This window comes from Oenanthe melanoleuca, chromosome 12 (genome assembly GCF_029582105.1).
Source record: "Oenanthe melanoleuca isolate GR-GAL-2019-014 chromosome 12, OMel1.0, whole genome shotgun sequence".
In the NCBI taxonomy this organism is placed as follows: Eukaryota; Metazoa; Chordata; class Aves; order Passeriformes; family Muscicapidae; genus Oenanthe; species Oenanthe melanoleuca.
The window spans coordinates 6,035,046-6,050,149 of record NC_079346.1 but is presented as its reverse complement, the minus strand read 5'-3'; the positions used below and the strand labels follow the sequence as shown (position 1 = coordinate 6,050,149).

At 42.6% G+C, this 15,104-nt stretch overlaps 1 long non-coding RNA gene across 7 annotated transcripts in view; it reads right to left on the bottom strand.

Annotated features, from left to right (window-relative positions):
* The window catches only part of LOC130258382 (uncharacterized), an 83,302-nt gene extending 68,530 nt beyond the window's left edge, over nt 1-14,772 (bottom strand). For 4 of the 7 annotated variants that reach the window (XR_008841494.1, XR_008841500.1, XR_008841498.1 and 1 more), the window contains exon 1: nt 12,132-12,180. This is a non-coding gene — a long non-coding RNA (uncharacterized LOC130258382). Of the gene's footprint in view, nt 1-12,131; nt 12,186-14,691 lie in introns of those variants that run through there. The other 3 variants (XR_008841496.1, XR_008841495.1, XR_008841497.1) reach the window with 3 other exon arrangements.
* Nucleotides 14,773-15,104: the final 332 nt, after the last annotated feature.

Sequence of the window (15,104 nt, the reverse complement as noted above, 5' to 3'; positions counted from 1 at the left end):
CTTAATAAAAGGTGACACAGAGATAATCACACACTGCAGATATCCCACAGTGATTTGGTGCAGTACCACAGCAAGGACCCCCACTCCACCCCAGCAATATTTTTAAAATTGTGTACTTTCAGACAGATCACAAACACCTGGAGTTTTTTTTTTTTTTTCAGAGCAGTGGAAAAGGCTAGGCTTGTTCTCAGCTGTTTCTCTACCCTGCCACAGCACTCTGCCTGTGTTTCTTGTCCTTGGGGTATTTAGCAGTAACAGAGTCATTGAGACACTCTTCTGTTCAGCAGATAAAGCTTTCTCCCTGATTTCAGTGATTACTACCTTGCCTCCCAAATGCCATCTGCACTCCCCAAGGAACAAAGCATGTATGAGGTCCCTAATCCACATTATTTGGATATTTGCACATTTGGACATTTGGTTGCAAATACCTTTCAGTCAGTGCAAAAACTTCGGATGTCACAGCTAATTTAACACACAGCATTGTAACTGCTTCTTCCACGGCTAGGAGCACTCCAAATAAATGGAGATCCTTCTCCTGGCAGGGCTGGAACAGGAGTCAAGGATCAATAAACATCAGCCAGGGATTTCATGGAAGATAACAGGCATAGAAGAGCACAGCTTTGGCTGATAAGATCTTGCTACAAAGCCATACAACAGAAAAAGAATGTGAGAGATTCTAGTTACAGTGGAAGAGATAGATTTCTTTGTGGGACCTTGTGAAGTGGGGTCATGAACAAAGAATATCAACCTGACCATGCTCTCAGAATGAGCATCCCTAATAAATTAATCAAGATTTTACTTCAAAACCACTGCCTTGAATCAAATATAGCAAAAAAAGTTTTGAGTGAGAAACAAATGAATGAGAAGTAAAATATTTGTGTTGAAAGCTTTGGGTACAATATTGCTACAGAAATAAAAATATTTGAATTTTACATTGCAAACATCCTGATTTTGGGGACAAAAAGAGACAAACTAATTTTCAAAGAACACCACAACTGAAGACTGAAGTCCCTGTTGCAAAAAAAAAAAAAAATCATAAAACTTCAAAATGCACTTGGCCACAAGTGCCCAGCCATGCTTATTTCTATTTGTCATATATAGTCTGGATTTCACTGTGGTTCTCAAGTTTCTGCCAAGGTTTATACAAAACCTGAACCTCAAATGTAATGAAAGAAGGCTGAAAGAAGAGATCTGGCAACAGCCTTTCAGGTTTTATTCAAGTAGGGCTTTCATTATGGAGGAAAGTGGACCTGGACATCTGTCAGCACTTTAATATAGTGTCTTCAAGTGTGACCACATTGTTTAACTCCTTCAAATCAAATTGAAATGTTTATTTTCTAATATCACTCAAAAGATTTAAACAGAATTGTTTAGGAGTTTTTTATTCTATTATTTATATCAAGGAACAGATTAATTAGAAACAATATCTAATCCAAAACAATTCAAGACCAATTCCTTCTTGAAATTTTAGCTTCTTCTAAACAGAGAAATTGAGATCTTACTTTAACAGCTCTTTCCTTGAATACCTTTCTCCCTTCTGTCCCTGTAGGCCTTTCTTAGGTCAAACTTTTTTATAAATTTGCCCTTTCTAAGCACTTTTAAATTAGCCTCCTGCAATGTTTGGAGCCAATGCAGTGGGACATTTCTGCTTGAGCTGGAGCCATTGGATTAATGTTGCAAAGGCTGATGTGCACAAGACAAGCTCCTAAATTATAGAGGAGCCCAAAGACTCTATGGACATTAGGAGAAAGCCTCCCAAAGCCTTCACTTACTGAATGCAGGAGGAAATGTGTGCATGGAAAATTGGCAGGGGAGAAAACAGAGCTGTAACCAACACTATTCTTTATCTCAAACCCAAAACCAAAAATTTACTTGGAAGCCAAGCAAGTATAACTAAATTTCACTAAAATTGTTGCTTAGGAAAGAGCAGGGGTGTGCAGCAGAACTCTTCCTCCTGGTAGATATTTCATTTCCACTGGTGGCATCTTAAGCTACCTCACCAGTACCTGCTCTTGGTGTCTTGCCTGAAACCTGAGTGGTTCCCTAATGTGTCTCATTCCCATCCTGAATTATATGCTTTTCTGAAGACATCTCCATGCACCTTTGGTGTCCACCCTCTAAAGTATCCTGTTCTTCAGCTCTCCTCATGACTTGGCTGGCACCCCTTCAGTCCTGTGTGCGTTCTTCCCATTGAATTGGTCAGCTCTCCTAGATCTGAGGAGAGCTGTACCTTAATTATTTAATTTGTAATTGTTTCTTTTCTATAAAGAAACCCTACTCTTCTCTGATCCATTCTCCTTCAGGGCGAAGAAGAAGATTTGAAGGTCAACCCCCAGTGAAATTAATTTTCAATATCTGCACTTCTGCAATTGAATGCAGCTTTAATGAGAGCTCTTTTGCCAGTGAATGGGTCAGGAGATCCTCAGGTTTCCTGATAATGCACTTTATTAACAGAACCATGCAAAGGAGGAATGGAGTCCTTTTTACTCATCTAACAATGCCCAGGACATTAAAATTGGTTTCTTTTCCCTCTAGCACTTGCTCCCATACGTGAGTTTTGGATAAGCCATCCTTGCAAGCCTGGATAGTAATGAACATCTGAGTGATGCAATCACCTCCGTCTCTGCTGCTGGACAAATGGGCATGGCCCATTCACAGTGTGGGTGCAGAAGGAGCAGCAGTGCCATGAAGAATTTCCTTTGCATCACAGAACTGAGCTGCTCCACATCCCACAGCTGTGCTGGGGTCTGATCCCCTGCACACAGGGCTGGGAGAGTGCAGGATGGGGCAGGATCTATCAGCACCACCTGGCAGGCTCAAATCATGTTCCTGTTCAAATCATGTACCTGTTCCCATGGTAATTGGTCACCACAGCTCTTTGTGTGGAATATTTTGTGTTTTCTCTCATTGACACTCCAGCCAGCAATGTTCCCTCCAACATTCAATTATCCAAGTCAGTTACACAAAGCCTCACCTGCATTTTGTTTGTAAAACAAACCTCATGCTGGATTAGACTGGCAGATCCAAGGGGTGACACAGCTCCTCAGCTGCCATTCAGCTAAGATTCAGCAAATTATTATTAACCAATTAGCAAAGTTTGGGTTACATTCACTGTTGGTATCACCAGGCTCTGAACTAGGCCTTCAGGTGAGACAAACTTTTCAGATGCTCAAAACAACCAGACCCACCACTTATTTTGACATCCTGTGCTAAATTTTCCAAACTATCAGCATTTTGTCCATTAGGAATGCTCCAATGCAGGCAACCAGTGCATGAAGAGCTTGTTCAGCTGTTGAAGAACCAGTCTAGGACATGGGTTTCATGATTCCTGATTTCAGAGGAGTCAGTCAGGAGTGTGGCACTTTGCATTTAATGGAAAGATGCAACAGCACTAATGGTTTCCTCATCCCAAACTCCAGAAAATAATGACTAGTCACAAGCTCCAACTAGAGCACATCAACACAGGGCAGCTGCTGCTTTGAAGAGGAGCAGGAGAGCACACTTGCAGAGAATCTACAGCTGATTCCTCTCAAAGATTAAACCAGAGCCATTGAGTGCAAACTTTGCTTTTCGTGCTGTCATTCCTAGCCATGGCCATGTTTCCTGTCACATGCTTCACTTTGAGCAGATTGTATTTGGAACCTGGTCGGGTCAGTGCTTCCCCAGAGCACTACAGGCTGACCTCCAAGTGCCATTCTGGGGGGTGTGCAAAGCCAAAAAGTGTGGCTGATGACACTTCAGCACATTTTATTGTCTGAAAAGCACTATTTAGTGCATGTGCTTCAAATATACAACATATAAACACTTATTTGTATCTGCCTCCTGTCTTCTGTAGTAGCTTTGTTCCTTAATTAATTCTACAGACTGACACTGAGTGGTCTTTACAACAGTAAAATGAGGGAAGGAAGTCACCCCTAGAGCACATAACACAATGTAAAACTCAAAATATTTATTCCAAGTCACAAGAAGATTACTGCCCAGCCTGATGATAAAAACCCTGAAGCTCCTGCCCTCTAATGGATGTTGTGCATCTGTATATGGCTTATTGGAAATATTTAATAAATTATTATAGAATGTCATGCTACTCTCAGATGCATGTATTTCATTGTTTTTCATTCAGGCTGACAAACAGCTTTAGTTTCCACTGCACAATGTCTATAAATATGAGAGTTGTAATAACCAGAAAAATATACTATTTTCTAAATGCTTACTTCTTTACAGAAAAATAGTAGTTCTGGTGTCCAGCACTATCCTCAGCCTGATCTACACTGTAGCTATCAAACCTGCAAACTGACAGTGGCATTACATTGCATTGCTCAGTTCTTTCTTTTTAATGTACCAATGTGTCACACTTGAAACATGTTTTTGAGCAGTTCAAGAGAGTACTTTTAATGGAGATGTTAATCACTGGCAGCATTTTACACTGATTGATGAAATAGCAAGACAATTTTGTGTTCTTCACTTAATTATCTGAAAGTCTCAAAAAGCAATTCTTGCATCATGAAATACACTTGGAATCACTACTGTTATCTGTACAAATCAGTGGGAAAAACGTTACTGCATCCACTCTCTGAGGAAGGAAAAAACAGATTTGAGTGTTCTCTCTGCTGTAAATAATGAAGTGGAACCAGCAGAATTGAGAGACTGGCAGGGCAGATGTTTCTCAGCATTGTTAGTGCAGGCAATAGGCTGCAGATTTCCCAGCTCTCCTGGTCCTTCAGCTGCTTTCAGCAGCTTCACACTCACATTCCACTAAAGAGGGACAGTTAATTCTGTGAACTGTATTGCTCTGAACATCACGGACAACATAAAACCAACAGAAACACAACCAGCTTCTGACTGAAGCCTTTCCCTTCAAGAATATAACAACTTTTACCAGTAAAAGAAATTCTGCACTGAGTAATGGCAGAAACCTCCTGCAAAATTACACAGCAAAGCCAAAGCTGATGTTAGTCATATCGTTGCAGGAATCACTAGAGCTGAACAGGAGCATAAAACAAGGTGGTACTTGATTAGATATGAACATATTTTCTTTTTACACCAAAAATCCTGCTTGAATTTATGTCAGCACAAGCCAGCAAATGTAACCACAGAAGCATATGGCTCTGGGGGCACACACAGTGAGATTTATTCAGAAAGCTGCCCATAACTGAACAGGCTTGTCACGAGAGGCACAAACTCAAGACCTACAGTATGTGTAACACTACACCCCGATTTGTTTTCTGAGCAGAGACATATTCTCCATGGGATAATCCAGTCCTGCAATTTAATTCTCTTAAAAAACATATGCAAGGCACATTTAGGAGGATTTCAACTCCCTGTGCAATAATAAGGATCGTATCCCTTTTTTGACTGGAGTATAGCATGCACACACGCTACTAAAATTTTACCATTAAATTACTTGCACCACATCTAATGACTCCATCTAAAAAGCCATTCCTAGAGGCTCCAAAAAAATCTCTGTAGTACTCACAGGCCAGGAAGCACCCCAGATGAAGGGTTATTCTGCTGCAGCAGTGTTGGAGCTGACTACTTTTAGTCACACTCTCCTGGGATGAATTCAGCCTAGGAAAAGCAAGCCCTTATCACCAATCCAGTTGGCTTTACTTCATTACTTGGAAAAACAGGTTCTCTGGTAGCAAACAGTCCTTATCTGTGCAGACTGTTAAGGATGAAGAGCCATTCACTTCTTGCAACATAGCTGGATGTTTAGAAGTATAAACCAACTTCAGGCACCCAGTAAGAGCTTGTAGGAGGACCCAGAGTCTCTCAGAGTTTGCTGGAGTGACAGCAGATCTCCCTCTCCCCCTGTGGCTGCCTCTACTTCTAATGCAACACACTGGCAAGGAAAGAACTAGAGCAGACCCCCAGCCTCAGACCCCTCAGAGCAGCCAGGAATACTACAGCTTCATCTAAACTGAAGAATTCCTCTAAGCCTTTTATCTCAGTAACACAAAGAGCCACAGATATTTATTTAGAGAATTGTCATCTAAAGGTCCTGCTTAAATAAAAAGGGATAAGAACAAAGAAGCCAACATATCATAGTGTCTAAACATTGAATTCCTAGATTGTATCCCATCAAGTATAGCCCTGGGTACAGTTACATACAATGTGTTTACCAAATCAACATGGTACAATTTAAAGTAAGCATTACAATTTCACTGCCATTTATCATCCCAAAGGCAGAGTGGTAAATAGAACTGTTGCAACAGCAAATCTGGAGCAGCAAGAACCTTAGCCTGGTTGGAAAGACTATAATATTTTTTTGCTCTAGCTGAAAAACCTTTATTTAGGATATGTGCTTTGAAGAACCATTCCTTATCAATCTAAAACCAATGGCAGAAAGATGGAGGGGACAAGATGACAAGTGACAAGGAGTTGCACTTCACTCACAGCTTATCCATGGCTCCTTTAGGCAGCAAGGAGATTACCAGAATGAGTCCCTGGAAAGATTTAGCCCTGAAGTCCCCCAAGCCCTCTTCCCCAACAGGTCTAGGTGAACAGAAAAGCAGAAGCATTTAGAGTCAGGGTTATGCATTCCAGAGGATGCTTCCTGCTTCCATGAAACTTTAGCTGATACCTTGTGGAGAGAATGACTTGCAGAGCCACCTCCTTACAACATCTGCCCTTTGTCAGTCTTTCAGTCAGTGTAATCATGACCCCCAGTGCAAGCCCCAGGAAGAAAAGCCACAAACCAGAGGGGGAATGAACTAGCAGCATTTTATAGCCAAGGTCACACCTAAAAAGTGCCCACAAAAATTAAAAGTGGTAACAATAAACAATGTTTGGGTCAATGTGCCCTTGTTGCAAATAATCTGTGCTCCAGCATGTCCTGTAATTTTGTTTGGATTCCTGGACCAGAAACAGCCATGAACTGTCCTCCCTGCAGTCATGACATGTCCTGATGTTCCAGAGATATCGGGTGGAACCAAAGACAGGAAAATGCAATTAATACCAAAATCCACCTCCTAGGATCATTTGTTTCCTCACAAGTATGTTAAGAATATGAAATAGGAAACTCTTCAACAAAATTAATCTTTGTCTTTCTATGCTGAATGCAAAAAAAACCAACAATATGAGTTTTTGCTGAAACAAGAGACATCCTGTCACTCATCCATAACTTCATCTGATTTCAGCTATAAGCATAAAAGTAGCATGGCTATTTAGTTCCAGGAATCATGTTTCAGTCTTGGGATGTTTTGTTCTATGGACTAACCTACCTTCTTACACCTTGAGAAGTAAATATACCATTAGTGTGGTGTTGGGAAATGGATTTAGAAAATAATTCTCAGAATACAGGAGCTGAAAAGTCAACAATTTACAACTCAGAAAATAACCTTTGGCATTTGGTAGAGACCTCAACAGAGAAATGGCATTGTTAATTTCTAAAAATAACAGAGTGCAACATCAATAAAGACTGATGACTCATCTTAGGGAAATGGTTGAAGATAACCAACTTCTAGGCAAAAAAAGCATCCAACATAACTGAAAGAGAACTGACAACTCTCTGCTTTACTCAACACTGCTCCTTTGAAGCTAAGGCATTGCCCTGACAGAAGGCAGTAATTTCTGGCATCAGCTATGATTGAACTAACTCGTTATCAGAAATTTTACAACTTCCTGTGCTTAGGAACAAACTGTCTCAAAAAAAAGAGAATTGCTGTACCTGTTCTCCCTCCTCAAAACTGCCACCTGGGCTTGGCCAGCACAACAAAAGCTGATGCTGGCCAAGCATCAAGAAGAGAACAGCTCAGGTGACAGTAGGAGTGAGAAGAGCAGCAGAGGTGAAAACAGACCCCAGAACAAGAAGGGGGATGAAGGACCCTTCCCACCTTCTGACTCCATCATCAGCAGAGCCAGGGGGGCCTGGTGATGATTGAGTCCCACAGCAAAAAATTCTAAGAAGCCTTTGGTTAAGTTGGAAAAAGTCATTAAAATCAGCAAGTCCAACCATCAAACACAAGTCTTGCCTCAACAGAAGTAGGAAATCAAATCAGTAGCAAATCTCACATTATTTCTCAGTTTAGACAGCATCATTACTACCTGGGAGTAGTAGTAGTGGGAGCCACTACATTAATTGTGTGTAAACCAAAACATCCAAGGAGAACCTTCAGTCATATCCTAAAAGAGTTTTGTCTTTTTCTTGGTGGGTCTCCCTAGGTTAACACAAGAATGTCCCCTGAGCTGGAATCAATAAAAAGATACAACTAATAAACTGCTTTTTACAGTCCTCACTGTTGGTTCAAAGCATAAGGAACCTTTGTATGTCCATCCTAATACCAGGAGGAGAGCACAAAAACAGGAGAGGGTTCTCCAAGGGTATGGTGCTGCATTAAAGTGTATTATCTAAAGTCAGTTCAGGCTGGTAGAAAACAACCTGTGGCTCACAGCTCACTGATTTCACCAAGGCTCTCACAGCCAGAGGGCTGAGGAGCAAATGGCTCAAGTGCAATGCTGCAGACCTGCAGCTGAGCAGCACACAGTAGCTTCCAGTCCTGGTGAGATCCCTGCACATGGAAAAAATCACCTCTTGTTCCAGTCTGCTTGTTTCAGCTCACTTTCACAGTGAGATGAAGCTGATCTCAAAGCAAATCAGCCATTTTTGTCTAAAGCCAGGAATCCTTTAAAAACCCAAATCCAGGTTTTCTTCATAAAACAGATCTCTCTCAGATTCAGCAACAGCACATGCAAAGAACTGTCAGAAGTCAGCCCAAAACCAGAGGGAAGGGAGCAGAAATTACATTTACAAAGCAGGAAGCAGACATTTCTGCAATGGTTCTGCTCAGCCACTGGAGCGCCTCAGGGAGGATTACACAAGAAATAAACTCTCTGCTCAAAGTATGTAAACTGATAAAACAGCCTTGCTTTGATGCTTGCTCTGCAAGAAGCATTTCAGCTGAATCAGTAACACTTCTTGTTCTTCACTGCAGTGACACTGCAGCAGCTGTAGAAATATTCACATTTTAACTGTGGTGTTTATTCCAAGAAGTGCAAAGTTTGTGGTGCTTGATCTGTGAGGGAACATTGCTGCAACCACTCAGGCCTTGCCATGGGACTGATGATAAAAGATTCAGCCTTCTGTAAAAAATGGTATGCTGGATTTATGTGCATATTGCATTTCTCCTGTAAGAATGCCTGACTTTTTATGGAAACCACAGAGAGATCCAGGTGGAGAAGTATTCAGGATATGACAACCACCTATTGCAGATTAGATCAGAAAGGGAAGCAGCAGCTGAGCTTAATATATGGAGAAAGAGTCAAGTTTAGTTTATGGTCTTTTCAGAGCAGCCAAAAAATAACAATTCATTTTAGAGTCCTAGTGCATCATTGGTAGTTTTGCAATGCCAAAGCTTTTAAATTTGGCAAAATGAAATCAGAAGGGAATATAGAGCTGTGGATGAATATCAAAACAGGGAGGAGAGGAGGCAGGATAGGCAAGGAGAGACATGCTGCATTTTTGAGTGCTCTGGGTTTTGAGCAAAGCTGGGTTCTGTTATGTTCATCTCCCATCTAGCACTTTTTAAATGAAATTGAAACCCTTTGCTGTGTCCCAGGTTTAGTATATCAGCAGTTATCCCAGAGGCAGGGCAAGCAAGTCTGTTTTTATAATAGAGGGTTTCATTAAAAAAAAAAACAAAAAAAACCAAAAAAAACCCCAACAGTTTTATTTTAAGACAAGAGAGATCTCAAAACCTCTATCACGCTCAGTGTTGGGATTTATTCAATCTCAAAAGGGCTGTTGCCAATTACCACAGTGGATATCCAGACAGAAAATACCTCACTTGCTTTTCCTGTGGGCCTTCTGTGTTTTCCCTTTTCTGCCTCACTACTCCACCACTCTCCTGTCCTCACACTCCTTCTGCTGGAGGCTGCAAGACCCCTTTTGTCATTTGGCACTTGTACACTGAGGTGGCAGCGCCCTGTGATGAACCAGCCCCCTGCACCCACAGCTGCTTTGGGGCAGCCAGCAGACCCCACTGCCATGCCCTCAGTGATCCCAAGGACTCCTTCTGTCTGAAACACTGCCACAGTTCCCTTGGCACCACAGAAAAGACACTCATCTCTTAAATCCCTAAGAGGTGCAAATATTTGGGTGGCTCCCAGAGCTAAGCCAGCCTCCCCAGGTGCTCAGAGCCTACCACATTATCCATTCCCCTCTCCATATCTGAAATACTTCTGCCAAAGTTTCTCTGCCAACGGACCTGATGTGATTCATCAAGCAGCAGCACGAGGTGTCAGCTGCAGGGAAACCTGCTTCAAGGACTCAGGGCAGCATCAAAGCTCTCAGTGTAAGCTCCTGTTTCCTTGTCTGTAAACAAAAGCATGACAGGGTACACAGCATTCACATTTTGACTTTTTGTAGAAGTGTTTCAAACTACATAGGCTTAAAAAGTCATTAGAAAGGAGATAGAGGCATGGCACTGTGACACTGGGCAATGCTCTATTTGGAGAGCAGTACATGAAAGAAGTTTCAGTTACACCATATTTCAGTTGTTTTCTTTTAAAGTTCTCCATAACTTTTATCAGCGAAAAAACATGAAGAAAATTTTAAAAAGTTCTGATTGCTGTGGTAATGCAGAGTCAAATCTCAGATATTTTTTTCCTTCTCTTTAATCCATTATCATCACAACAGATTGAGATAGCAACAACAATCTCTCAATCTCTCTCCCCACAGTTTTGAGCTTTGCATTTTGTAAGGCAACAGCTATAAACCCCACCTTCACCAACCAATCCCTTACTGGTGATGACAAGGCTCCAAGAACACTGGTAGGAAAGAGCTGCTGTCAGTGATGACTCCACTGACTCCACAGAGTGACTTTTCAATCCCAGACAAATTGTTTAGGACGGGTTTTTCGTGGCAGCTTCCCCCTGTTCCATCTGGGCCTCTCAGCCTGAGATCCCTCTTTGCTCCAGCACATGGAAATAAGTCACATGTGGGCTGTCAAAAGGAGAGGCACTGCTCAGCAGTCTGATGCTGCTCAGTAAGTGCAGAGTCATGGGCTCTCTCCAAGGAAGTTTGCCAACTTTCCTTACGCAGGAATTGGGAAAGTAAACGCGTAAATCGTTAGAAAGTGCACGGTCCAACTGGACTGCGCTGGTGAGCTCTGGGAGGATGTCCTTCCCCTCCCAGTGAGGCCAGGTCACCTCCCTTGGGGTAGGATGTAGCAAGTACTGCCAAGACATGCATGGGAATTGCATCAGGGTGCACAGCACAGGGAACAGACTCTCCCATCAGCTCTGCATTTCCCCTCTGTGCTTAGGTAATATGGGTACTGCTGACGTTAGTCAGGGCTTTTTCCCAAAGCATTGTCAGTGCATTTGTCACTGCTGTTAAGTAATATTGCTTGAAGGTCAGTTAGATAACACATTTTCTGATGTCACTCATATCCAATTTGTCTCTCTAATTCAAGTAGGGATAAGGGTCCACTCCACTGGCCACTGCATTCAAACCAACCAGAAGCCCATGCCAGCTGTAAGGGTTTGCAGCCTGCACAGAGGCAATGGGCTGGTTATGTCCATTCCACACAAAATACTCCTCCCTACATGACACACCAGCTCCTCTCCTCCAAGGATCCACAGCAGTCAGATTCCCAAAAAGCAGGTCACTATAGCACATATACAGGGTCCCACATCTGCTGCACTAGTTACCAGCAGCTCATCTCTGTACTATATTGCAGGTCAGTTCCTGAACTCACATTTCAGATAAAAATCAGGGAACCTAAACCACCACCATATTTCCCAAATGCCCACAGCCCCTTCTACACCAGGAAAGCAACAGGCAGCTGCTGGCAATGAGGTGTTTCCAAGGAAATGGGATCTGAGCTGCACTGCTGTTACACAAGAGGTGCAGCTGATTAAAAAGCAGGGCTACATACACTAGAACACTGTTTGCATTACAATCACTCCCTTTGCAACTCTGACAAGATTTCTATGCCATCACTCCTGCATGTACAATTCAAGTGCAGCAGCCTTGCAGGAGAGAGGAACTCCATGCACTTGGAAGTTCTCATCTCCACACAGATGGGGTGGAGAAGAAATGGCATCCTGCCTTATACAGCTGCCTCCTGATATTCACAGGAGTGTCCTCTGCTATTAGTATGATCATGCAAGGAGCAGAAGAAATACATTACCCTTTGCTGAAAGGGTTCTCCAACAAACTGCTGCTATTTTGAATGGCACAGACCTCAGAAGGATTCTGGGAATTTGGAAGCTCGAGAGAATTTGCTTTCTACACATTGCTGGCACAGCCACTGCAGCGTTCCAGGTCCCGTAACAACCCGCCCTCCCCAGATAATCTCTTTTCCCAAACATTTGGCCATCTCAAGGCCCTGCTTGGATCTCTGCAAATGTTTATGGCACTGCTATGTCGCTCGTCCGTGATGCTGCCCGAGTGCTGGCCTGATATCTGACTCCTGAAAAAACATGGCTGTTTATAAAAGCTTTAAATGATGCACATAGTGACGGGACCCAGCAGATTCAGCACACTGTGTCCAAAGCTCTGCTCTTAAAAATAGCCTGGACTGCATCACTGCATTTGTTCCAATCTAGAGAATTCGTGTGCTCTCTCCAGTGCCACTAGTAAATAATTAACTGTTTAATGAGTGTCAGAATAATTCAATGTTTAATCTGTCTAGAGCTTTTGTTGTAGTTTTTAACTCTTTGCTGCCTCACATCAGCCACTTCCTTATAGCAGACTACTAACAGAAGAGTTAAAGGAAAATACTGACTTGTAGTCACCTTTCTGGGTCTCTACATGACTTCTTCCCACTACCATTTAGAGCCATGAAACAGATTTAGTGAACCTTCAGACCAGCATATCCATATATTCTCTGACCCCTTTAGGGAGCCCCAGTTGGGGATAATCCACCAAACCTTGCCCCTCTCACCAGCCACTGATCTGTCTTCATACTGCAAGAAAAAAAAGCAAACACTCTTTCTGCCTCTTCAGAAACACCATGTGGCAACTGTTGGTTTTTCTGGACCATATGGAATTCTTTTCCTTATTTATGTATTTTGGAGTGACCTCTCAGCAATAGCTGTTCAGTGGTTACACTCTTTAGACAGCAGCCACATAATTTCATTTCTAGGTTTGTAGGAAACCAGCACTGATGTAGGAAGAGCACAGCTCAGTATTTATGAAGTGCTGCCTTTCCATAAAGGGTGAGAACTGGTTATCATCATAACTGTTCATCAAATCCAAAACACAGCTAAGGTAAACAATAATTAATCCAGAATAGTATGGTATTTAAAAACTGGCATCTGTAGGGCCAGATCAGTATCCTGGCACAGTAATCTTAAGCACACCAGAGTCACTGGAAGTGCTGGAGGATTCAAGAGATTTTGGATCACACCTGAACAGTGCAGTGAGTGCAAGTCCTAGGGAGCTGCTGGAAACAGAGGTCATCAATAACATACAGTGTATTAGCACAATGAACCATCAATCTGCCAGTTGTCACAGCATGTGTCACAAGAAAACTTATTCCTGTATCCCTCAAAGAGGTTCAGAAAACTGGTGCAAAACAGCTGTCACACCTCCTTTGTTATTATCCCTAATAATTCTTCAGGGAGAAAAGAACATTTATCCCTTGCTAGCTCTGTATGAAAATAAACATTTAATCAGGGTTCAATTCACTGTCAATATTTTGGACAGATAGAGAAAGATTTGTGTTGTGGACTAGCTACTGGCAAACACACATCATGTTTATTTCCTAACTCTTCCTGAGGCACCTTCCATCTTTTTCTGATGCCTTCATCTTTACCTCTGGTATTGATATCCCACATTCAGGTGAGCTGGATCTTGGACTGACGTGGTAGAGCCACTTATCCTTATTGTCCTTATTCTCTTTCTAAACCTAGCAGCTCTCCTACAGCCTTTCCACAAAAAGTCTTCAGAAAAATCAAACTGAAATTGCTTGACCTTCAGCTCCTGCCAGGGCTGCCTTTGGTGTGGAAGTGGGGTGGCCTGTGATACCCTTAAAAACAACATCAGGTTCCCTGAGACTACAGAATTACTCTTACAATGTCCAAACCTACAGCAGCAGGAGAGCAGGAGATGCCTGCAAAGCATCAGTCCTTCCTTCTGGCTCAGGAGCCTGAGGCAGGGGAGATGAAGAGTTTAGAGAAAAACTGATTTAGAGGACTATTAACCTTGAGTTCTGCACATCAAGGAATAACCAGCAATGAGTATTACAGATTATAAGGTATCCCTTACATCTCATGGCAAGGAAAGAAAACTCACAGTGAATGAGATGGGTCTGCTACTCCAGGACAGCAACCAGATATCCTGCTCCTAACCTAAGCTGTAGAGTCTCTCTTATGATTTGGGACTCCTTGAACAATTTTGTGAGGCACTATCCCAATCCCCACTTGCCATATAAATTGTTTCTTAACTGAATGAGGACCACCAGTGCAAACAAAACTCCAATATTTGCACCTTCTGTTCCTTCACCTACTTCTTCTACAGATTTGCCAGAAGGATAGTTTTCTGTGTGCTCCAGAAAGCCCCATAAACCTGCCCTGCCTTCATGGCCAAATCTCTCACACATTCTGGTGGGTAAAGCATCCTGGTACAGGTGCAGGAGGAAAAGAGATGCAGATGGGTTCTTGAGCAGAGCTGCAAGGCTACACCCAGCACTCTCAGACAGGACTTCTAGCCCAGGCTTTGCTGATATTTTTAGGAATCTGACTCACCTTCACAAGACAAAAGGAACATAAAGCCTTAAAGCAGCTCTCAGTGGGAAGAAGGAAGGTGTGGAAGCAGCACAGCCCCAGAGATGCTGAGCCCAGTCCCTGATGTGAGACACGTACTCCAGGCCAGCTGATGGACTCAGCACTTTGTGCCTCCACGTGTGCAGACACGGAGGCAAAACCCATATTTACATACATTTTCATTTTCTTAAAAGGCTGCTTTGCAGGCAGCTCTTCAGTAAAGTCATTAGCTGGAGATTTTCAGAAAAGGCCAGCTCCCACGAGTGTTTACCTAGTGGCAACTTCATGCCTGTGAAAACTTCATATCTCTCCTCAGTGTCTGCAAAACACCATTCTGCATTAGGGTCCTACACAGGAGCAATTACCCTTGCTTTGGCAGTAGTACAGCTCTTACA